Raw genomic sequence first — 25,921 nt, 5'->3', positions numbered from 1 at the left:
GAGTATAGCTCTGTAGTCATGATCAACTACAAGAAACTGTCATCCATTTGTGACTTTGTCTTCATATATCTCATTATTTGGTAGGTTGCCTGCCATCGTCTCACTTTAGTCTGTGTGCCAGAGATTTTCTTCCTAATATTCTTTATTGATATACATAGTCTTACAAACAGATTTGGTCAGGAGTGTATTTTTTTGTTACTTGCAATGATGCGCATATCTAGTTTTCCTGTCTGTGATTCCTAGGACATCTTGTCTTGACTGTGCTCATCTTATAGATACTCTACTTAAAACTTAAGTAATTTGAAATCTGATCTCAGTTCTCTTCACAGACATTTCCTTCTTCATTTTTGGTTACTGTGGACAACCTACCCTTTCTTTTCAAGACTATAATTTGTACGTCAATTTGCACAGCCAATCTATGACATTCCAGATTGCATGCATCTAAATTTTTCTCTTTGTTTGTAAAAACCTTCAAATGCTTGTTCTTCTTTGCAGGTTACCAAAGTCTTATCTAGGTCCTTAACTTTCATTTCTTCAAAAAGCCACTTTCAAAGTGATTTGACTAAGAACTTTCTCTGATCATACCACTTGAATTTAATTGCTTTCTAATTCTATATCTTGTCTAATGTAAAATATTGTCCCTGCTCATCAGTTTTCTATACTTGAACTCCTTTTCCTAGAAGGTATTTTACTATATTGAACTCACAGCCTTTGTTAATGCCTATAATTGCCCCAAATTATGTGTGATCCCTTGCATGAAGAAAGCTCTTCTTAAAAACATTTGAGCTTTTGTATCCCTTTCCAATCCTGTTCTTAGAATCTGCCTTGATTGTGAAGTTATAAATGCCAAAGACTATAGCTGGACAGATACTGTACCCTATGGATTATGGGTTAATGACACTTTCCCTTTCCTGATTTCAAAGAGTAATCTGTACAAAATTAAGAACAAACGGAAATTGAAATATCTCCATAGTTTCTGTCGTTATGTATATGTATTCGCTTTTACTTTAAACACTGATACTTTTCTCCTATTGCTTTAAACATTTTGTTCCATCTCTTTTTCTTCTAGAGTATAGGTCAACATGTTTCCATTAGTTTCTGCTGCCATGATGTTCAGTTGTGAGGGAAGAGGAAAGAATCTTGTTATGAATATCAGCAGCTATTTATAAAATCAACATTAAGCTAGAATAAACTTCTTAAATTCATCAGTAAAACTGAAGGATGGAAATTTTAATGCAAAAAGATAATGTTTTTTTGCCATTTGCAGAATTCTTTTCCTGTTACTCTAATTGTGTATAAGATTTAGTAAAAAGGATTACTTGATGTATGTACATTAAATATTGTTATAGTGTGGTTGTGTAACAGAATGTTCAAGTGCACAGAAATCACATGTTATTTTATATCACTTTTCTAAGGTGTTGCTGATTACGTACAAGAAGTATGCTACTCTTTTGAATGCTATGCTTTGTGGATTTTCAATTTGGCACATTTCACATTTGTAGCATTAACTGCCATGTAATTAAATTGTGAAAATAGCTGTTCAGCACATAGCATCAGATGCTTACTCTTCTTCTCTATAATAGATGAAAATTCTCACATTCAAATGTTTTGGTTTTAGGTTTGTTTAGTGTATAAGTCATGTTAATAATATTTCAGATTTACTGCACTATCTATATCTGACTATCAGGTATATACATATACATACTATATGTATATATATATGACTTTTTTATAGGTTTTGTTTTATAGTTTTATATACCAAAATTTAGTTTGCAAAGTCATGGTATTTTTATTTTTTATTATTATATATTCTTTACTATATTTTTAGAAACGTAGCAACTTGGAGTTTTCATAGTGTTGAAGTGTTTCAATATACAGTAACCTCTTTTTCCTTCTGCTATGTGACATAATATTTGTTTTATGCTGATTTAATGTCTTCCTTGAGAATACTCTCAAGGACATCTTTGATTAGATTGATCAGACTTAATGAATATGTATATGTATTGGACTAAATTGTAGGCTGCATTTAAAAATAAACTGTCCTATGTGTACCACCTTATAGTAGATGGCATTGAAAGAATAGGGCTATCTATTCTGAATGTGAGATCAAGTAACTTTAGGTGAGGTTTATTTTAAAATACTTTCAAATTTATTTTAAAGTATTTTTTACATTCAATGCCAGTTAAAACTTGAAAGCTCTGTACGTTGAAAAGATGAACTTTTAGAAGAAAGGCCTGGACATTAGGGGACAGATGTTTTTAACAGGAGTTAAATAAAATATGTCTGTCTGCTCTGTGAATTCGTTGCTAGTTGATACTAGTTAGCATTTTTGTTACAAAATTAGAGGACATGTCTTAGAAGGAACATTTGGCTTTTAGATAGTACCTCAGTAGATTAAGAACTTTTCTAACAGTCTATCTGGTGCAATGTAAGATGCTGGTCATATGTGTTTAACTGGTAATCATTTTAGTTTAACTGAAAGAGCTCTTCTTCCTTTCTAATACCTTTATTTATCCCACTTCAAAATATTTGAAGTACTAGGCAGCAGTATGCTGACAGATGGCATTGTGAAATGACTTTGTCAGATTTCCGTAGAGGCTCTGTTTTTTGAATTTGGTTTTCTACCTTTCATTCTTGAAAACCAAGTATGACTTTAAAGACTCAATTGTTAAAAAGAAATAAAGAAAAAAAGTCCCAGCTAAATTAAGGCTTATATACAAATTATGGATTAACTAATTATAAAGGGTACTTTTTTTTTTTTTAACTAATTCTGCTCTGAACAATATTTCTGCAACTTTCAATAAGGTTTAATTTATTGATGTTTATTGAGCAAGACTTTTCAGCATGACCAGGCTAGAATGGTTTCTTAGCTTGCTATTGCTTCAGGACCAACAGAAAAAAAAGATAGGAAAAATTTTTTTATTAAATCACTTGTTAAAGACCCAGAACACAGAAATCATACCTGCTTTGTGGGCACAAAATTTACTCCAGTGTGAAGTCTTGCTGTGAATATAGTTTAAGCAGATATTAAAACTTGAAATGAAAAATGAAGATGCCAGTTGGTCAAGAACAACTCCGTAGTTGTGAAATGCTCTCTCTGTAAAAATTTTAAAAAATTTGTTTTGATAAAATCTCCTAGTATTTTATTATTATTTCATTAATAAAACATTATTGAATTACTTTTAATTAAGGTATTTTTATTGATTACCATTTTTGAATTTAGTTTCATTTCTGTTTTGGATCGCTATAAAATTGGTAACATAAACAGATTTAGAAGATATGTTTCACAAATATTAGTGAACTGAGATTTTTACAGTAAGCATTTGTGAAATAACAGAAATATTAATAATAATTTTTAGTTTTTCTTTATCGTCCCATCCAAAGCTACATAACAAAAAATAAAGTGGTTAAAAAATTATATTGTATTTATTTTATAAAAGTCATATCCTAAGGATAATGCTTGTTTTTGTAGGAATTTTAACAGGAGTGAACATGTTTGTTAAGATTATGGAGTTTATAGATTCTTTATTGTAGTTAAGTTAATCAATGCAGCAGGACCACAGAGAATGAACCAATATGGCCCAAACAAACTTAGAGAGGTGTGTGTGAGAAGGAGAAAATTAATTCATAGGTAAGAAGGTTAACTACAGGAAAATGTTTCTGAAGGAGTTGGCAACATGAGGTTTATCATTTTCAGCAAATGATTTAAACCTAAACTGCCTGATAATAAGCATACAACAGTTGCTAATATAAACCAGACTAATGTTTTTATCATTATGTAACACTGGACAGATGTATTTTGTAAAGGTGACAGAATTGGATAATAAAAGGTTCATAAACTATTAGATATTGAAAATATAGAAACTACTGATTTTCTACAAACTATTGTAAATTATCTCAAAGATTTGTTATAACTAGGAATTTGATTAGGAATGAGTATTTCCATGAAAAATTTTATCAAATCTTCTCAACTTTAAAATGGAAATGTTGCTTTAGAGTATTCTGTAATTGATGTAAAAATTGTGGGTTTTTTTGGTTTTGTTTTGGTTTTTTTTTGGTACTTTGGTAAATTAGTAGCTGTAAATAGAATAGAGTATTTTAAATGTTATTAGCAGTGCATTTATATAACTTAATTTTGTGCAGGCTTTTTTTATGACATTGAGATTTTCTTTCAAAGACAGTGTACTTGATATAAACATTACTGAAAAATTAATTCTAAGTATGTATAAATAACTGTCATTTATGGAGTTCATATGAACATATTTTTACTGTAACTGTTTTACAGAACATTGCTTTTACATTCATGTACTGACTTTGTAGTCATTAAACTGAATTTAATACATTTAAAAGTCTTTTTAAACATTTTCTTCAAGCAGTTATAGAATATTACGTTTTGTGTACTCATATTTTGTGGAAGTGTGGTTATATTAGCCTATCTGCTAACATGGCATGGACTTCTAAAAATTTTCATTATTTCATTAAAAATTGTAGCCTTTTTTGTTTTCTTGAAGTATTAAATGTATGTATATTTTACAATACAGTGCCATAGGTAGAACTTTCTTCATGTTCACAGTAGCTTCAAAAATTCTTGATAGTCAACTGAGAAGAATCTGTCTGTACTGTGTGAGTGGAATAACACTTGGGTTCTCTGTATGCATACTTTACATTCTCTGTCATCTGTTACAGAGTTATATCTTGATTCCTCAATTCTATCTTCTTGTGTAATGACTTAGAAGACATAATGTCTGTCCTGATCAGTTTTGCAATGACCTTATACTGATTAATGAAATCTGATGTTCAGAATAATTATCCCTTAAATTACACTTCATATATTGAGTAATTTTTTTAACACAAAGTCTGACAATGTGTAAAATACAAATTGTATTTCAATAATAGCTTACTCAATTAATGATTGCTGCTTTCCTAACCATAGATGAGGAAAAACCTTCATGTTCAGGAAGGACAGTACCACATATTGAACTTGAATGTCTGTATTGCATATGTGTCAATAAAGGTATATACGTATGCAGATTGTGTTCTGCTGAAATCTCTGATTAAGGTCTTCTGCATTAGTATGACTTTTTGAAGATTTTCATCCTCAGAAATACACACATTACAAGCCCATTTGTGACAGAGTGAAATGTATACAAATGTGATAGAAACTCTGTTTAGTACTGCAAAAGAGCCATTGCATCCTTTAATTTATTTTTGGACCTTATTTCATGAAACTTTTTGTTCTTGTATTAGAAGAGAGACTGAATCAGTCGGTTTCCTGTGCCTTCATGATTTTGCAGATATCTGACATTTAGCTCAAGCAATTTCCTGATTTTGAGGAGTGTAAGCTTACATTAATTCTTGTATTAGAAGCCAGCCTATGGCTTTAACTGTCTCTTCTGAATCTTTTCCATTTCTAATGCTTCATTCAGAGTTAAAGGGACTACAGTTGAATACAGTTGAAAACAGTTGAAACATGCAAATCTTTTGTGTTGTCATATGCTGTGTCACACTCTTTTCTGGTTTATATTCCTTTCTTAGAAATTCCTAACATTTTATTTTCTCTTTGACTGTTAACGCTGAGTCAACATTTTTATGGATATTATAATCCAAAATTCCACACTTCAGTGGGTGAAATAAAGGACATTTTTGAGTCCATTATTTGATGTGTGAAGTTAGAATTGTTTTGTCTCCTTTGTACATCACATTCATGTACATGGAAAGTCATTTGCTATTCTTTTACACAGTCAATTCATTCTGAGACCATTCCATGGTTCTTTACTATGACACATATACTTATTGCCTAAGAGTCATCATCCCAATGACAGAATCTTCAGCACTGATGTCTGCTCCCATTGTCAGATCTCTGACTGCATACGCCTATGTAACACTATGTGTGATCTCTCTCCATTGTGCAAATGGATTGTTTACTCTTCTTTCTTCATTAATTTTTCCATGTAAGGGAAAAATTATTATTCTGTAGCAGTTTCTGTTTCCTAATAACCTTTTGGAAAGAACATTTTTGAAAACTGTTTATAAAGGAGGCAGTAATCTACCATTACATCATTGAATATTCAATTTTTAGAAAATAGTTTAGAATATGTGTCCAGAACTGTATGATGTATTCTTCATATATCTGCATTGTGGTGCAACTTTGTCTTCTAATCTGAGACCAGTGTGCTACTACTACATAGTATAAAAGTCTGTAGTCAAAAATGGTTTGTGTTTTTGTATATCTTACATGATTCTTACCCTATTGCTACAGTGCATATTATCTTCAAATCTAACAAAATTTCTTCAGTTTCTACATAATAATCATTAATTCTATACTAGAATCATTCCTATAAGTGTTGCATTTCTTTTTATGATCTCATCTTTCCTAGTAATTATTCTACAAAAGCTACTTAAGGGGCAGTATGGTAAACATAGTTCTGTATAATATCAAAGAAAACTTACATTAAAAAGTTTAACTTTTTTAATCTCATTACTGAAGGAAAGTACGGAAATGCTTCTAGATTATATCATAAAGCCTGTAAAATTAAAGCTTTCTTTTGTGCATAAGGGTAAATATTCTTTTTGTAATATCCAGTATAGGTAATATAATGACGTTTAAAAATACTTTTTGTAAATCCAGCAAGACAATGATTGTTATTTTTACTGTTTGCAACTAAATTTATCCTGACTCTTTTTAAAATTTTCTCCTTTTTTTAATGCTGTATGATTTATTTATTAATATATGCTAATTAGAAAACTTGTTCGTCTTGTAGTTCAAATGTTTTTTATAGCTTTTTATTATGTTACTGTAGCTGTAGCTTATTGAAACTATGCATCTAGACTCTTAAGTATTAAGTTTGTTTACATTTTGTAATATTGTGTATATATGATGAATTTACCAAAATAAAACTTTGTATTTGGGCAATAGCATACAGTCTAGAATATTCTACTTTTTCTAACATACACCTGCCATGCCAATGTTTCTTTATACTGTATTTTCACATTGAGGAAATACTTCATTGATGCTGAAAACCAGGTTTAGTAACAGAAAAGCTACAATTTATTTATAATCTGTAGTTGCTTTTAAAGTAGCTTAGATTCCATCCATTACCTTGCACTTGTTTAGACTTAGTTATGTCTTTGTTACCTAATTAAATGCCTTTATACTGATACACATGTCCTTCACAGCACTCTTCTAAAAACCAGAAGATGTCAAAACATTAAACATTAGTCCTGCAAAATCTTCAACATTATATTTGCACATCTGAAAAAAGAAGATTGATAGCCTGAGTTCCTAGTAATAATCAGTTTCACTTTAAGAGATCACATTTGTGTGTTCTCTTATGATTTATGAGAACCTGGTATGATCTATGAGGAAAATCTTTGCGCTGGAGATTATGGAGAGGTTGTGTCAGAATATGGCAAGAAAGACAGCTGCAGTACATTGAGTTTCCTTTAGAAAAAGTGGGAATGATGGCACAACAAAAACTAGATGCATGCAAGAACAAAATTAAAAACAGTTAAAGCAGTTAAAAAAACCTGTGGACCAGAATTATAGAGTAATTTGGTTTGGGAGGGGTGTCAGAAGACCTCTAGTCTAAATTCCTTCTTCAGGCAGGGTCAGCTGTGCAGGCAGGCCAGATTACTGGCTTTATGCCACTGTGCAGCTTCTCTGCAACCTGTTCCAGTGTAAGACAGTCCTCGTGATGAAAAGGTTTTACCCTAAGTCTAATTTGAAGCACTCGTTTCAGTGATGTCTGTGATCTGTTGTCCTCCCACCATACATCACTGGAAAGAGTACAAGTCAATCTTCTTGATGAATTTATAGCTATTAAGGAGCTGCTTTTGGGTCTTTCTTAAGCTGCCTGTTCTCCAGGCTTGATGAAAGAGGCCACGTTGCCTCAGCTTCCCCATGTAAGGGCAGGTACTCCATGGCCTTAACGGTCTTGGCAGCACACCAATGAACTCCCTTTAGTTTATCAACATCTTAGTTGACATGGAGGACCCAAACCTCAACCCAGTACTCTAAAAGGAGTCTAAGAGGTGCCAAATAAAGAGGGATAATCACTTTCATAACTCTATTCCAGACCTTTCCCTTTGTCAGTATAGTTCATCTGAAGCACAAAGATCATTGGCTAAGCCAAAAATAGGGCATATTGAAATATTTTTGTTAATTCATAAATCTAAATTTTGGTGTCTACCCAAGATGCATGTCTGTGAATGTCTGTGAGGGAAGTGTCATCACAAAATGTTGGAAGGAAAATTCTAAATGTAAAATGAAAGAGAATACAGGGAAATTTAAAAACTTGTCAGTTTTAATAAAACCTGTGTATCCTGTCCAATCAGTGTAGACAAATGCTTGATTTTATGCCTTGAATTTCTTGCTCTGTTATTTCTTGTCACTTCAAATGAGTTCTTAGATATTTGTAAAGTTGCAGCTTATTTATTGCGTGAACTCTGACTCATGTTCATAGTAGCTGTGGCTGTACCTTCTCTTTTTTTTTTTTTTTTTTTAGTGTGTGTATGCATTGAAGAAATAGGCCACTTATTTTAATGCCAACACCACTACTTCATCTCAAATTTACTGCTATTACTATTTCTAGTCCTTCATCCAAGTGTCAGCTCCTGGGTTTTTTTGGATCTTGTTCTTTCTGTGTGCAGGTAATTCTCAGTGGTATCTACATGCAAAAACCTTTAATGCTTTTACTTTTTCTTATCTACTAATGTTTGTCTTTTGGGTATTGTTAGTAATCTTTAGAAGAAACAGACTATCTCTTATGCTCTTATAACACATAGTGTGGTGGTTTCTTTTCTAAATTGAGGTTCTGGTTCTGAAAATGAGTAGTAATTAATCAGAATTGTTGATTAGCACTGGTGTAACAAAAGGTGTTACCACAGTGGTAGAGGCAGCATATTAATTTGTTAGAGGAACTTTACAGTGTTTTATATAGAGATACTCCAGCAGTCATAGTTGTATGAATCAGAAAATTATAACTGCTTTCTGGGAGGGGATGAGATATCTACGATTTTCATTTAGGAAGAAATTTCAGTCTTGATATTTGTTATTTGATGCTTAACAGAAATATTTGATTTTTACTGTAATTTTTAGTTTTGTGCTGCTCCACAATTTTCTTAAAAAATTCATTGCATCTTTTCGTATCTGTCTGGATACAATAGATGATCACTTTTTTTTTCATGTCAACAAAGAATGCCTATTTCATTTATTATATCCAAAGGATGTGTTCAGACTTCAGATGTTAACAAAAACAAATGTCAATGGTGTAGGAGAAAATGCTGCAATGATAGGAAAGGTAATGAATGGTAGTAGTTTAAAAGCCTTTTTGGGAAGAAAGGAAAGGTTTTCTATGCCTTCAAATTCATTATTAAATAGGATATTTTAATTTTTTGATAGCATAGTTTTCAGAAGTCTTAATTTTCATACAAGATGGCATTCCAAAATGGAAAGGAAACCTATAATCCAAAAGAATATGATGTAATGGTAGCACTGGGGGAGAGAATGAATCAATTATGGAGATCTTGTGCATAATTTATTACAGTATTGAATGCCCATTTTAAGACTTAAAGAAAAAAATATATTGGGGTGATAAAATATAAGGAATTGCCATCTTTCCTTGAGAATAGTAATAGTGATCCCTAATGAAAGTTCCCAAGAAAAGAGTTAAAATAATCAAGACCACGGAACTTTAAGCTGATTGCTGTATGTATTATTTCATAAAGGCATAACCTGCATACATGAACCTTCAAAAAAGGGGATGTGAACAAAAATAACACCAAGAATTTCAATATCATAGTAAATTGCTGAGATAATCCCCTTTACAGTTATAAAAGGGAAAGGAGGGGTTGGAGAGAAAAAGTTTGTGTCTTTGACTGTGTCTCTCTGCAAATTTGAGCATGCATGTGTGATCATGCAAGTGTGTCCTTGAGCACTGAAGTGTGTGTGGCTCTGCTACTGGAACTGGTGGTTTTTCCTGTGACAGAGCATTCTGTTCCATCACCAGCTACCCTTGAACAATTTATGGCATGGCTAAGCTGTCAGGACATTAAAAGAATTTTATCCAGTAGCCAATTTGAATGTGACAAATCCTCTCCTTCCTGGCTGGGGTCCCCAGGAAGGACATAGACTTATTGAAGAAAGTCCGGAGCAGGGCCAAAAGATGATTAGAGGGCTGGAACACTTCTCCTATAAGGAAAGGCTGAGAGAGTTGGGGTTCTTCAGCCTGGGTAACAGAAGGCTCAAGGGTGACCTTATTGTGCACTTTCAGTACCTAAATGTGGCTACAAGAGAGGTGGAAAGGTACTGTTTGCAAGAGTAACAGGACAAGGGGGAATGGCCTCAAACTGAAAGAGAATAGGTTGAGATTGGATATTAGGAAGAAATTCTTTACTGTGGGGGTGGTGAGACACTGGAACAAGTTGCCCAGAGAAGCAATTGATTCCCCATCCCTGGAAGTAGTCAAGGCCAGGTTGGATGGGGCTTTGTGTCCTTGCCCATGGCAGGAGGCTTGGGACTAGATGATCTTTAAAGTCCCTTCTGACACAAACCATTCTATGATTCTTTGTCATCTGTTTTTTTTCAACCGAGAACAACTAACTAACTGGGAAGGTTGGTCCTTGACAGATGATCTTGCTGAATAAGAATTGTTGTAATTGAGGATTTGGCCTTCATATTTACAAATTCTGTCTAACAGAGATTCTTTTATCTCTATTTATCAGTTCTGAAGAGGGAATAGGTTGGGTATATATTTCACTAGTCTGTCATCAGATTTATGGATGGCAGATATGGTAGAAAAAATTTATCTCCTTAATTTATGTAGTTGTTTCCATGGCTGATAGAATATTTGTTGGCATCTCCTCTTTAATGGAGAAGCATATCAGGTGCGATGCTGAACAAGTCCATGATAGGTTTAGGAACTTTACTGTTCCAGATCTCATGAGCGTTTTCACGGTTTGGTTCGCACTGTTGTTAGCAGCTTTGAAAGGTGCTGTTGGTGGTGAGGTACACTGTCTGAATTCTCAAGAGGGGGGTAGTGTTGTTCTATTGTATGAAAACTCATTCTGATGTCCATATAAGTTCTACCTGTTTGTTTTAATGTAGTCCAAGTAACAATGTTTACCAGAGCCCATGACAAACTGAAAGAAAATGTTTGTGAACCACAAATATTTGTGACCATAAATGTCGGAAATATTCTAGGTTTGTTTCTTGCCTTATGATTATTTTGGTCAAAACAACTTTTCCATAGCCAATCTAAACTGATTTTTCCACCATCTGTTTGTCTTTGGAGTGTTTCTTTTCCTGTTTGGTACCTTTGGACTCCCAGGAGTGGAGCCAGTTTGCTAGAGTCCCTGTAAGCATTTTTCTTCTTAGAATTCTGTTGTCACATTTTCAGAGGACTTTTCAACAGTAATTTCCATACTTAAAGTCTGGTTCTGGTGTTTGTTTGGTTTATTGGTTAGTTTTTGTTTTTTTTAACCACAGGAAATCCTATTGTTATTGTTTATTAAAATCATCCTTATAGACATGAAGTTCTCACCTGGGAGCCAGTAAGTCTTAAATAATAACTTACTTATCTTGCTCACTGCAACATAAGATCCTTTTCAAAGTTTATGCTTTAAGTAACAACTTTGATTTTCCATGGATTTTGGAAACTTATAAATGCACTTTTGAAACAAATAAAAATCTTACTTTGTTAGAGTAACCTTTGTAATTCAGCAAAATGAAGTTCGTCTTCTTTCTAGTTGCATTGGTGCTTCATAGACGATAACCTTTTCCACCCTTCAGAAACATCCATGCAGGGAAGCTAAATCTATTTTTATGTATACGAGACTTGAGAAATGATGGCACTACACGTTGTGTTGTCACTGCTGTTTCTCTCTAAAGAGAAAATGAATACCACACACTGCTTTCAGTTTTTCGAGTGCTCTTTTATTGAAAATGAGCTGGAACAAATCCTCTGCTGGAGCAAATCCTTTGTCAGAACAAATAGTGGGTATGCTGGCATCAGATGTGTCTTCTGTATTCCCAACATTTTAAAAAACAGCTGAAACAAGATGCAGAATGTCTTCAATCTGCTTGTCCTTTAAGAGGAACTTCAAATCATTCACTACACTACTTGCAACAGTTTGTGAGTTTTCCAGTACATTACCATACTGTAATGATATCTGCAATCTCAGTAGTGATTTCCAGACCTTGTATTTACTGGAGACATAACAATCATGGTAACATTAAGCTCATTTATCTCTGTGAAATCCATGAGCTTCATTTTTCCCAATGACTTGACAAACATCAGATTCTGAAACTGAAGAATCATTAGAGCACGTAATCTTCTAAACATGAGCCCTCCAATACTAAAAATAATATAGACGTAATTTAAAGCTGTACTATATATATATCACTACTAACAGGAGTTGCTTAGGGACATTCAGTAATTTCTGTCTAGATAAGTTGAATTTTCCATTAAGTAAAAAAAGACAGGTTCATTTTAGTGACATGATGACTTCTGAAGTGTAAACATTAGCATGTGGTCAGGGCAAAAGAGATTTGTCAGGACTGAAGAAAAATGCTGTCACAATATTTTTCAGTTCTATAAAAATATTAAATGATACTCTGCTCAAAATTGAAATGGTTTATCACTCATACCTAACCCTTGCTTGGTTTTAAATACCACAATTCTCCATGTATGAACCTTTCACGATGTCCTGTAAAATGCAATATATGTGTATCTTGGCTAGTATTATATAGTCTCATTTTCTCTTTTTGTGTAGAAATTCCTCTGATGATACAGCTAAATAATATTTTTTAAACATTGCCTCCTACCTGTTTTTGAGGGGTAGAGTGCGGAGTATTGTTCTGGAATTTTAGACTCTCTTCTAAATTAACACTTATACTCAGAATCACACTATTCTGTTCTAGTCTAAACCTGTAGTAGGTGGACAAGAAGAGACATACCACCGTATGAGTCTATGTGCTGTGGCAGATGCTTTCTGTAAGCTAAAGCATTATTTTTCTAAGAAAACTTTCTCTCCCCTAAATGCTTTCTCCTGCCAGTATTCAGTTTTTAGTGCGGAAATCTGTATGGAACTTGCTACCATTTCTAGTGTGTTGTGTACTAAGAACACTGAATGAGAGATGATATGAAAGAGAATTATATGATCTGTTTTATCCTGAAACCTAAATATTGATCTGGACTTCTTTTAATTTTCAGTGTCTTATGAGCACGTATCATGTTCTTGTTTCTAAACAGGAAATGTCTGGTTTACACACTGTAGGGTTTTCATTCCTGTTCTAGGCAGTGAAATATGTTTAAGTCAGGGGAACAGCTAATGAGAGATTACAAGGTAGGCTTTTAAACCACTGTACTGATCTGTATTTATATGCGTAACAATATCCTGAAAGAAATTGAGGAGAAGCTCATGGTCTAAGATATTATCTTTTGCTATTTTTTCCTATTGCTAGTAACTTATTCTTTAGGAATCCTTGGGCTCTACAACAGGATACTTCAGCATACTACAACTTTTTGTAGAAAAAAGTATAATAACCACTGTGTACACAAGTTGAATGCTAAGGAATTCCTTAAGTTTCTGCGTTCACATTTTCCTTATTGTTAATTTATCTTTATTGTCCTATTGCAGAATAGTATTGCAAATGAAAACTTGTCATTATTGACAAGTCATAAATGAGTTAATGCCCTCCCCAACTGATTATTTGCCACTTGGAGATGTTGCCTTCACTGATTTCATGTGCTCATCTTCTGTTTACATTTAAGATACTAAAGCACTGAACTGCCCAAGTGTCTCTTAGTTGTAATTTCCTATGGTTAGTTGTATGGGAGGAAATCCAGAAAAGTATCAAGAAAACTGCCACTTTCAGATTATTTTTTGGTATGTATTTTTATTACTGTGATAGGTATATCTAGGCAGAGTCCTGGTGAAACAAGGGCTCTAAATTTTTTGTCAGCAACTAGTGCAAGAAAATCCCAGTGGGGTTGTAGAATTGGTGTTTATTGTAAACTACTACTTTAATTTAAAGAAATTTTACTTTGAGATGTCATCTTGAACTTAAGCATAGAACTTTAATTGTATTGAGGACTGAAGTCTTATGCAGGATGTATGATTGTTCTTTCTTTGCCTTAGGAAAGACAACATTCCTCCGTGGTTTGTAATAAAATGTTTGTGAATGAGAAACTCATATTTCCAATAGATGATGATGTTTTCCTATAAACAAAATTCAGTTTAAAACTGAAACAAATTGTCTAGTGGAAACCAAAAAAATGACTTGAGGGATAATAGTCAGAGTAATAATATTAAAACAGTTTGTTCATATTGCTGTGTTTGCAGTATTGATTTGGTTTTTTTAAATGGCTATATTGTCAACCTTGTTGGAGATTAACTACTAAAAGTTAATTGTGTAATTCGTTCTGTTTTCCTAACACTGTTTCCTACTTTGTAACAGAGCACTGTAGGTTGTTTGTTTAAACTCTGCCACTCAGCATAGGCTGACCTTAACATTCTTACTGGTCTGCTTTTCTGGCTGCTGGCTGCAGTGATTATTTGCAAGCACAATCTCATAGAAGAGAACACTTATAGAGGAATTTTCTCTAAAAATCTGTATGTTTGATAATGATTTTCTTTCAGATAACATAGTTGGCATTATGTTTTTAGAAAGATAAATTCTTAAAAGAAAATACCTCAAGACCATAAAATACCTAGAGAAATGTTTCTAGTAGAATTTTTCTCCAAGTTTGTTTGCTTCACTTTTTTCTGAATAATCTTTTTATAAAAACAGAATCAGCTGTTCTTTGATAGCAAAATTAAATGTATTTTTCTGTGTTGAAGATAGTCAGGCTGCAAATTAGTTTGAAAGATAAAGTAATTTGGACTCATGTTTTCCATTATAACTACTGTCAGTGTAAAGATTTATGTTTCTCCATCTTTGATTATATTCTTAAAAATAATTGTTGGAAATTCTCTGTGTCTACGGCTTTTAGAAGAACTTCAACTAGAATATGTTGTTTTAACTTATAAAAAACCAAACTTTGAGTGGCTTTTATAAATAGTCATTTAATATAATGTTTCGTATTTTATGAAACCATATAAATGTTTTTAGATCTACGTTTGTAGCTTTCTTGTAGATCAAAGCACTTGGCATAAGCCAAAACCTGTTAAAATTTGTTTCTGTTTATGGTATAAATTAAAACTGTGGTTTGACCTAAGTCTGATTTATTGCTTTACTTGGCCCTGCATCAGGCTGATTGTGGTTTTCCATTCCTGTTTCCAATAGTCTTCATGTATTTTGATTTCAAATCCTTGCACAGCAGCTTTATCTGGATAGTAAACACTTTCTCTGGTAGGTTTTCATTGTAACAGAGATACCAAGCTCTTTTTTTTTTTTAAATTTTTTTTGTGGAAATTAAACTGAGATGTATCTGTGCATGCAAAATGATGAATTTGTGTATTATAATTTAGAATTTGACTTTATATGCTAAAGTAACCTTTTATTTAGTGAAGTCATTTTCAAGATCAAATCAATATAGGAAGAATCTGCAATTAGAATAATGGTCAAAGTTTCCTATGGATAAATCTTTTCTTTATTGATGACAAAAGGTGAAAGGAAGAGTACTCTACTTTTTTGTTTCTTTTATGTAAATTTCAACCCTGCCTTTTAATGAATGTTTCATTTATGATCAGCTTTAAAATGTGTAATCATTAGCTGATTTCATTTTTTCACCTGATCTTATCAATACCATATTTAAATAGTGATTGTGAATATTTCCTCCTTCCAACACTGGCAGACCTTGTAATCAGAAAAAACTCTTGATTTCCTTTGAGAAAATTAAAAAAAAACCTATTACAATTTTATATATATATATATATATGTGTATATGCCTATGTATGTGTATGTATGTGTCTTTGTAAGTGAGGGCATCTCTAGTAAGTATTCAGTATGCTTTTCCAATTTTACACTTGTTTTGTATTTTTTTACTAACAGACGGTTTTATTGAGCCTCTTAGGCAAGATGTTTATCATGGGTATATACTATTTAATAAAGAAATGAGTAGGTTACCTCTAAGAGGGAAGGTTATCCTAGTATATGAGCTGGTTTTATTTTACAGTAGTTCTGACTCACCCACTGATTTGGTTATAAAAGAAGCTGCAAGGGTTAAATGGGTTGCTTCACAGTAGGAATAAATAATATAAAGGTATCACAGAAACACTTTCAACACAAGTACAGACAAAAAAAATTGTACTGCACTAAATTAAGAGGCATTTAATTTAAACTTAATCTGTTAGGACAGTGGTTGTGGGTTTTATATCTGGTTTTGTTATTAAGTGTGGTGATTAACAGTCCATAGTTAGACATACTGTTTAATGCAGAATCCACTGAACTCATTAGGAGAGTTCTGTTTTGGATTATGCCTTTAGCAGTGCTTATCCATCCAAACATCCCTTACGATTTAATCTAAGTGGAGAAATGCTGATGTTTAGGGCTTTGTTGACACAAATCAATAACAAGAGGCTCTGGAGCAAGGGTACTGTTTTATGAAAATATCTTGTACTGCTTATTCATACAGCTCTAGTCCCAACTAGAGCAGTACACCCTAAAGACAGTTTTGATAAAATCAGCTGCACTGAATTCTCAATTTAAATTGTAAGTGAAATACAGGTTAATGATTGTGGAGTAGCTGGGAAGAAGGGACACTAAGAGTTGAAAAAATTGTTTTAGACAGCTGTTGAGGTATAAATTAGCCATGACAGATGTCACAAAAGAACATATTATCAGATACTAAAAATTATGGTAACCCATATTTAATACAAGTTAAGATGTTAATTCTGTGTCTTTTAACTGTAAGTTAAAAGCATAAAAAGACAAAATCAGAAGGAATGTACAGGTGCTTATGGGATAAGTAAAATAGTGAGTGTTCCTGACTGGAAGCAAAAGGCAAGGGTGGTAATGCAAAACAAAATACATGGTGAAAATATTTCATTCAGTCCAGTAAAGAAAAGGAAGGAAACTACCACAGAAGAATTAAAATTAAGAAGAGAAGATTGGGAAAGGATTAAGAATAAAAAACTAAAGAAGTAGAGGCAGCTTTTGAATGGATGTAAAAGTGGCAAAGTTGCAGAATAAAAGCTAAACAAAATGAGGCAGCTGATTCAGAAATATAGCAAGGGAATGTGGACTTGCAAAATTATTTTGATTGAATACATTAGGAAGAAAACATTGCAAGTTTGAGATGTTACACAGAAATATTGAAATGTAAATGCATTCTGGATATGTGAGTTCAAGATTTATCCACGGTATCCATTTACTTAGAAGAATAGAAATTAAAAAAGTGAGAAAAAGTAGTTAAATTTTATTTTGTTTTAAATGTCAGTGTACAGTTAATCAATTTAAAACAAATTCATTTGAGAAGTGACGGATGCATTTTTGTTATGGAAAAATAATTCCAGTGAGCTGAAAGCTCCATTACAGGGACTTTCTTACCTGACTTACTTAAATATAGTAAATGAACTTTTGGGGTTTTTTATTCCCTAGTTTTTCCTCTTGTATTCCTCCCTCCCCTTCCCCCCAGATACTGTAATATATTTAAAAGGCAATTGCAATTACAGTAAGGTTAGTGCTTGTAAAAGTGATGGGCATTTTTCAAAGTATTCACCTTTAAATTAATTAACCAAGTAGCTCATTCTGAAACTAAGAAGGTCTGATTAAAAAAAAAAAAAAGAAAGGCCGCATTGAAATAAGCAGCCTCCTGTAGGCAACCCTGCTTTTGAGGGAACGTTTGGACTACAACTGTACTGTGAGTCTGTGAAATACATACATGATGTGAGAAACAAAATACTATAAATAGAAACAGATGTATGAAGAACATCTGATTACAGCACAGTGTTTAAGAGTTACACAGTAATTACAAGTTCTGTAGACCTGTGTATTTTGAATTTGTTTTGGTATTTTTTCCACCTTGGAGTTGGAGCTTGCACACCTTTCCCCTTTTTTTTTACACCTTCAAATTGAGTCAAATCAAGTTTAGTGGGAGGATTCATTTGAATAACATGTACTCATGTAAGTAAATACTTGAAAGACTAATGACATTAATTAGGTATTGTAGCCTTGCCAATATTATTTCTTCACTGCTGGAAGCAATGGCATTTTTTCCTAATTTTTATCACAATTTTGTACTTGTTTCCATGGTGATTTTTTTCTTACACTGTGCTTCAAAGGAACAAGAGTTATTCTGTGAGGGATTCTAAAAGTATTTATTTAATTGTGTGAAAACCTAACTGAATATACTATTTTCTGTAAAAATTTTCTAATAATTCTCTCAAGTATTAGTGCAAATGTAGCTTTTAACTATTAAGGCATTGTAATTTTGTCTGCCTACTTTTTTAGCAATCGTCCAGCTTTTATTCTGTCTTTCATGTTCAGTATATTTTACAAAAATTGTCTTTATCTACTTATTCTACAATATTCCTAAATTGCATTCTAAACTATCAGAATAATTTAGAGCTGTTGAAGACAATCTGCAAATGCTTGCAGTCATCTCTAATAATCTGATTTCCCGACAAATCAGGCTAAGTGCAATATTGAGCATGCACAATAACTTAGAATTTATGACTTTTTTTCTGCAGTTCTAAAAGGCTAGTATTCCACCTACTGTTAAGAATCAGACTCAAGCATACTCTGTTACATATTCCTGGTGCATGACTGGAATACGCCCGCAAACCAGAGAAGTTCTTCTTCTGTGCTATTGCAGGAGCTTTCTTGAATATTTTATCTTTTCAAGTAAGATTTTTTTAATGATGCAGTATGGATGAGGTTCACTCCACCCCAGTAATAAATAGGGTAACAATCTTTATAGCTTTCTTCTCTTTCAGGTGGGTGGGACATTGAGTGAGTTCAAGTGGGGCTGGTTAGAATAGTAATTAACACTTCATCCTTCTGTAGAGAGAAACATAAAGAACATGTAAATTAAAGAACTGAAACTGAGGGTTTTGTCCCTAGAGGCTTAATGGTGTGGTTTCATGGTCCTCTGACATTAATTTAAATGTCACTGCCAAAAAGGTAGTCTTGCCCGAAGCCATGCATTTCAGTCCTTTCTTGGCATCAGCAGTAGCATCTGTCCAGCTTTGCAGCAGGTCTCATCAGCTCACTCATCCATTTGAAAATGATTTTTTTTTTTTAAGGGCGTTAGGAGGATTAGTTTTCAAGCTGATCACTGTGCTTATTTAATTCATTTTACAGGCAAAGGAATACTTGTGCTGGTGTAAAAGATGTAGGCAAAACACCTGGTATGTCAGGAGGAAGGAGGTGTGTTCCCCGTTTAGATGAGTGGATTACTGGCCCACTTTGTCTCTAGTTACTCGTCTTTGCCTCCTGGGAAATACTTTATTCTCACAACTGTTTAATGCCATATAGACATTATCCATGTTGTTCCACACACCACCCCCCACTCCACTTTAATTCCAATTGCACCCCTGCATGCAATAGAAGATACACTTCAGGCTTCTAGTCTTAATTATTTTTTTTTTACTTTATTTTTGAAATGGAAAATAATAAATTTGAGTAGTTAGTAGTTTAAATAGAGGCAGCATACACCTGGAGGCAGAAACATTTTACAAAAAAACTAGTGGAAAGTGAACCTACCTCCTTATTCACTGTGAGGTTATAGGGTGGAATTTTATTCTGCTTCTTTTTCTTTCCAGTCCAATAATTTCAAATGCAGAATATTCTGGGTCTGAAAAGAAGCAATTGCCCTCTTCCACCACAAGGTTCCTTCTGAAACAGAGTGTAGCAGACAAGCAAAATTCTTATCTGTTCCCATAACTGTTTCAGGAAAATGTAATATGCCAAACATGTATTAAACTTAAAATTTCTACTGTGTGTCATTGGGGAGGAATTACATTAATGCACCTAACAGAAGATACAGAAGCAATACTCATTGGAGGATATTTTTTAATTCAGGTGGGCAGCATGAAAGTTGAAATATATTAAAATTTTATAGATGCAGCAGAATGATTAAGCCCATAAGGTACAAAACTTGCAGTTGGAAGCCTGAATTTACATATTTTGCAGCTGTGCATAGATAGTGCAGTGCCCTGTATTCTATTAGGAAATAAAAGGGAGTGGGCATAGAATAAGGAAAATTGTACAATTTGTTAGTGGAAGTCATAGTTAAAATTTAGTGCATGATATCTCAGAAATTCTGAAAAGTCCAGCTTTTTGTAACAAGGGTAGACTTTTGTGGTTTTGAATTCTGTTGTTTAATTAGTGTAGCAAACATTTGCCATTGTATCCAGTGATTAAAATAGCCTGCTATGTGAGCATATAAAAGTTGCTGTAAGAAATTTTTACTTTTAGTTGCACAAAATCAATGTTGTATTAAAATGATTTTTTTGCAACAGCTAATTATTAAAAGAAAATTATTAGAGCTTATGGAGTAAATCCATAGATGTGAGAGTTAATGGCAATATTTATAATTTTGATTTTGCTTTAATTTTCCTCTTTCTTTATAACTACATAGGATTTATTCTAATAGGAGTTGACTGTATATAGTCAGGAAAACACACTTACCTTGTTTATTCGTATGTAACAAACTGTTTGGTAACATCTGCTTCTAAAGGTTATTTATGATCATCCTGACTTTAACGGCTTGCCTTGGCACAGGAAAAGGGGAAATCTAGGCAGGAAACTAGAACAAAGAACCTTAGAGTGACCAAAAATAAAATTCAATCTGAAAACATGTTGGAGGAAGGAGCAGTTTGCTGTGAGGGGTTTTTTTTGCAGTTATTAAAATTTTGAATGAATTAGTCTATGTGACTTTTAAGTTAGATTGCCCAGACTATTTGTGTTGAGAATTTTTTCATCTGTCATATTGTATCCTTGCCTTTTGGATTAAATAACCCTTTCTTTTAAAATATGCTTGTGTAGGCTACCATACTCACCCCTTTTAAAAATTTCCAAAAGGAAGATATGTCAGAAGTTGAATCCATTTAGACCTGCTGCATTGTCAATAGGGTAGTGGGGCACTTATGTGCTGTGGGAATCCTCTCAAGGAGCAGCAGAATTGCTGTGCAGGTGGTGGGAAGAGATTAGTGCTTCATGTGCACAAACAGGAAACAGGGTATCAAAAGCGGGAAACAAGTCCTGAGCTGTGATAAACGTAATTGCTGCTTCTCCTAGAACTGCTGAGCTCCCACTTACACTAGTAACCATTAGGATGTTGCATGTCTGTGGGCTGTGTGCTGAAAGAATATGTGACAAAACAGCTGTGTACATGAAGGTAGTTGCACAGTTTCTTGACACATGAAAGATTAGACGGTTTATTCTTGAAATATCGCATTTGTATTTTTGTGATATAGAACAAAATAATGGAAGTATCTTGAAAGTACTGAGTACGTAGGGACTTCTTTCTGTTGTTACTTTGGGAGGTGGATTAGAATAGGTTGTACTCCACCAATTTCTACAAAAATCATCCTATCCTGATATAGTTCCAAAGATACTGCGTGTCTTTTTATTTGGAAAAATAATACATTGTGCTTTTGAATGAAAAATATTTTTATGTTGAAATATTTTTGCATTTATTCAGTGTAAAAAATCTAGAAACATGAAGTTTCAGTTCTGTTCCACATCACAAGATAGCTTCCATAATCCATTACTTTGTGTTTTACGGACCTCAGTCTAAGATAGATTTAATCACCTCCTACATCTGTTAAAAAATTTCAGTGCAGAACTGGAATGGGAAGGGGCGTTGGCCAGTACTGAGGATATAGCAGCGAGAAAAAGCCAGGGCTTTCTGGGGGAAAGTAATTGATTGGTTCTTTTCCTTTTCCTGTATAATCAACAGAAATGTTAGGAGAGCAGTTGTGAACTGTGACAAAAAGGCTTTTAGAAATTGAGTTCTTAATTGGGCTGCTCACTACTTGTTAAAACCTACACATATTTGGTAGGTTTTAACATATTGGTTGCATTTTGCTTTTTGTTTTCATGAAGGATACTAACATATCTGCCTTTGCAGAGATGGTTACATAATTGTGGTGTCTCAATTTTAGATGCAGTTTGGTAATTATCATCATGAAAGTCAGTCCTCAGTTAGTAAATACCTGATAAATTTGAAGAAATTAACAGAAAGTTTATTAGTTGAAGATATATTTCACATTTGGTGAAGTTGCATAGAAAGGTAGGAATAGTAGTAAAATCTGAATGTTGGAATCTAAAATGACAGATTAGTTCATTGCCTTTAAAATTTCAGATAACTTTCCCTTAAGTTTGGCATGAAAATTCAACAACAATGAAATTCTAAAATTATACCCATTGTTTAAAAAATACTAATTTTCTCATAGTAAAACCTTTAAATGCTTTAAGTTGATAAATGAATCCCTAAATCATGTTTTAATCTCTGAAGATAAAGGAGTAGTGTGAGGATTGTTAGGCTTTTTAAATCATTAGCAGCAGTGCATTAGAGGTCAGGCCTGCTCTTCAGCACACATGGATTTGGCTAGGATGGGAGTGACTTGGTATGCAGTTCTTGCTCCTAAACAAGAGGGTGTGTTTTATACAATTTCAGGAAATCTGCTTGGTATGATAATGGTAAACATTCAGTTTTACTTTGCTGGCAGCTACTAATGACTACAATTTCAACAGACTCTGAGAAGGAGGATTCCTTTTTTTTTATTTACGGGTGGAGCAAGTTTTTGAAGTAAGACTTAGCACTGCCTGTTTAAAGGTGCTGCTTTTAATTGCTTATAATTTTTCTGACTGACCATAATTAACTTTTAGAAATACCTACTACCTATATCTAGAGGAAAAGCCCCAAATGAGGAGTGGCTGAGGTCACTTGGCTTGTTCAGTGTGGAGAAGAGGAGATTGAGGGGAGACGTCCTAGTCTACAGATTCCTCATTAGGGGAAGCAGAGGGGCAGGTGCTCATCTCTTTTCTGTGGTGACCAGTGACAAGACCCAAGGGAATGGCATAAAACTGTGTCAGGGGAGATTTAGGTTAGGTATTAGGAAAAAATTCTTGGGAAGAATTTTTAGAGAGAAATTCTTTACCGAGAAGGTAATCAGGCATTGGAATGGGCTGCCCAGGGAAGTGGTGGACTCTCTGTCCCTGGAGGTTTTTAAAATTAGACTGGTTGTGGTGCTTAGTGCCATGGTCTAGTAACCGCAGTGGTATTGGATCAAGGGTTGGACTTCATGATCTCAGAGGTCCCTTCCAACCCAGCTGATTCTATGATTCTATGAAAAGGTTCTTCACACAGAGGGTGGTTGGGCACTGGTACTGGGGCTCCAGGGAAAAGTGGTCACAGCACCAAGCCTGACAGATTTCAAGAAGCATTTGACAGAAGTCTCAGACGCATGCTGTGACTCTTGGGATAGTCCTGTGCAGAGCCAGGGGTTGGACTTTGATGATCTTTGTGGTTGCTACCAGGATATTCAGGGCATTCTATGATTCTTTGTTTGGTCTTACATTTATCAGCACTGATTAGAAAATTGGAAAAGTCTAATAAACTCTTATACAGCTTTTATTCTGAGTGTCTAACATGAGCAAAAGTAATTGAGTTGTAGGCATCTGTATTTCCTCTCTAAGAATGACCATTGATACTGATTAAAAACATTCTTGCAACTTAGTATGTTTGTTTGACAGGGGTAAAGAGCCTGTCTGAGCTGATATATTAATGCAAGCACATTGCTAGTTATACTCAAGTTACGCCTAAGTGACCTAATTCAGGTCCATGCCAATGTACAACATTCCAGTGTAGTGACTGTATACTGGGAAAAGAATCCTGTAGGTGTCTCACTGAACTCGTATGGTTAAATGATCTTCTGGAATTATGTAATGCCAGTCATCGTCTCCATGCACAGAGGATTTTCTTTGCATAGCTTCAATGGTGAAGAATGTGATTTTCTTCATGCTCTTAATTGCTATATTTATGTAGTTAAACCTTTACCTTGGATACTTGGCAATCTTAATGATGTTTAGCTGTTCTTTGTGCAAACCATCAAACTTTATGTTTGTTACTTTATCTTAAAAATATTCACCTTTAGAAATATACTTCTCAATTATCCTCAAAGACTGTATAATTGACACCTTAATTAGACCTTTAAAAGGAATTTTCCTTCCCCCCCAGATACATAGAGGATATAATGCATCTTTTGAAAGGTTCCTTTTCTTTGTTACAGCCATTTAATATAGAGGGTGAAAAAACCATATAGCTCTTGAGTGAGACACATTTCTGTTTCAATTGCATTTTTAGGAGCAGGAGCTTGAAACTTGGCTAATATGTACATGTAGAAAATGTATTTTTTTTCCTTGTTAAAATTTGTCTATTATCAGTTTTATAGAAAGCTAAGTTAATATATGGTCGTTAGATACATATTACTTTGGCTACAAAATTATTGCGTCTTTCTGTGATCACACAGAGTCACAGAATAGATGAGGTGGGAAAGGACATCTAGAGATTATTTAGTCTAAGGCTACTACTCAAAAAGGGGTCAGCTAGAATAGCATTGGGTTGGGTTTTAAATATATCCTCTCATGAAGATTGCAAAACCTCTATGAGCAGCCAGTTCCTGTGTACTATCACACTTACACCATGAAAGCTTTTTCTTATGTTTAAATAGAATTTTCTGTTTCAATTTGTGCCCATTGCCTCTTGTCCTTTCAGTGGATAAAGCTGAAAGAGTCTGGGTTCATATTCTTTATTTCCTCCTACCTGTTATTTATACACATTGAGATGGTACTGGTGAAGTTCTTCCTAATGCAGCTCAGGATGATATGGGGCTCTCTTACTGCAAGGGTGCATTGCTAGCTCAAGGGCAGTTTTGTGTCCATCAGACCTGTTCTAAAAAGCTGCTTGCCAACTTGTTACTTTCCAGCCTGTACCAGTGCATGGGTTTAATTCTCTCCAGGTGCATGGCTTTGCGCTGCATCTTGTTGAACTTCACTAAATGTCTGTTTCTTTGTTTCTCTGTTGATGAAGGTGGATACTCATTCCTGTGCTGATCCTTGAGTTCATGCACCATGAGTTACTGCCCTCTAGCTGAACGTGAACCTAGCAGTTCAACTAGTTTTTTCCAGTTCAGATGTTCTGTCCTAAAACTACCTGAACTAAAAAGACCATTCACTAGAAGCAGCAGGACAAACTTTGCTTTAGCCTAGCTTTTTCTTCACCCACCCCTTCACCATACCAGTTGTTCCAAGGGTATAAAAAAATTCTTCCCTTAGCCTACCTGTATCCTTAGACCATTACAGCTACAGCAAAAAACATTTTCCACTGCACTATCTGTTCATGGCTGGCAGGAGTCTACGGTTTTGGCCACAGAAGTAAGGGTTGGAAAGATTATTTTTCTTTCCCTTGACCTTAGATACTCATCATTACATCAAAGTAGTATGGGGAAGGAAGAAATTGAATGTATAAACCTTATCCAGAGAAGGTGAGGTTCACAATAAGCTGGGGATCCTGAGACTGCAGTAGGGGATGTAGGATTTTGGGGAATGGAAAGAATTCTGTTTATGTGAGAGGAGCAGAGAAAGCGATCACGATGTGAAGACAAGACAGTATGAAACTGTGCACTTCCCAGATTCCAGTGCTGAAATACTAAGTTGCTACAATGGCAACAAAGGACTATGAAGTTGGTGGACAAAATATGTATCTTACATACCCATAGATAGTAATAGAAAATATTCTATTACCTCTAGTAGTAGTGGCTATTGGAGCTCAAACAATGGATAACTATTCTGTGAACCTAAAAAAATTAATTACCTTGATGGTAACCTGTTTGAGACAAGATGTGAATAGGATGCCATAACTAGAACAGAAATCTGAAAAGAAATATAATTATAGACACTAACATATTTCCATTTTTAACTAAGATTTAATATGAAATGAAAGTATTTTCAAAATGAAATTATTTTCAG

General features: G+C 34.0%; 1 protein-coding gene across 2 annotated transcripts in view; it reads left to right on the top strand.

The window, feature by feature from the left end:
- Positions 1 to 25,921, top strand: part of NOVA1 (NOVA alternative splicing regulator 1) — a 137,624-nt gene that overhangs the window by 54,804 nt on the left and 56,899 nt on the right. The gene's annotated exons all lie outside the window — the stretch shown is intronic.

This window comes from Manacus vitellinus, unplaced genomic scaffold, assembly GCF_001715985.3.
Source record: "Manacus vitellinus isolate BGI_N305 unplaced genomic scaffold, ASM171598v3 scaffold_6_pilon, whole genome shotgun sequence".
Taxonomy (NCBI): Eukaryota; Metazoa; Chordata; class Aves; order Passeriformes; family Pipridae; genus Manacus; species Manacus vitellinus.
Note: the sequence above shows the minus strand (reverse complement) of the source record. Positions and strands in the feature narration are given on the sequence as shown.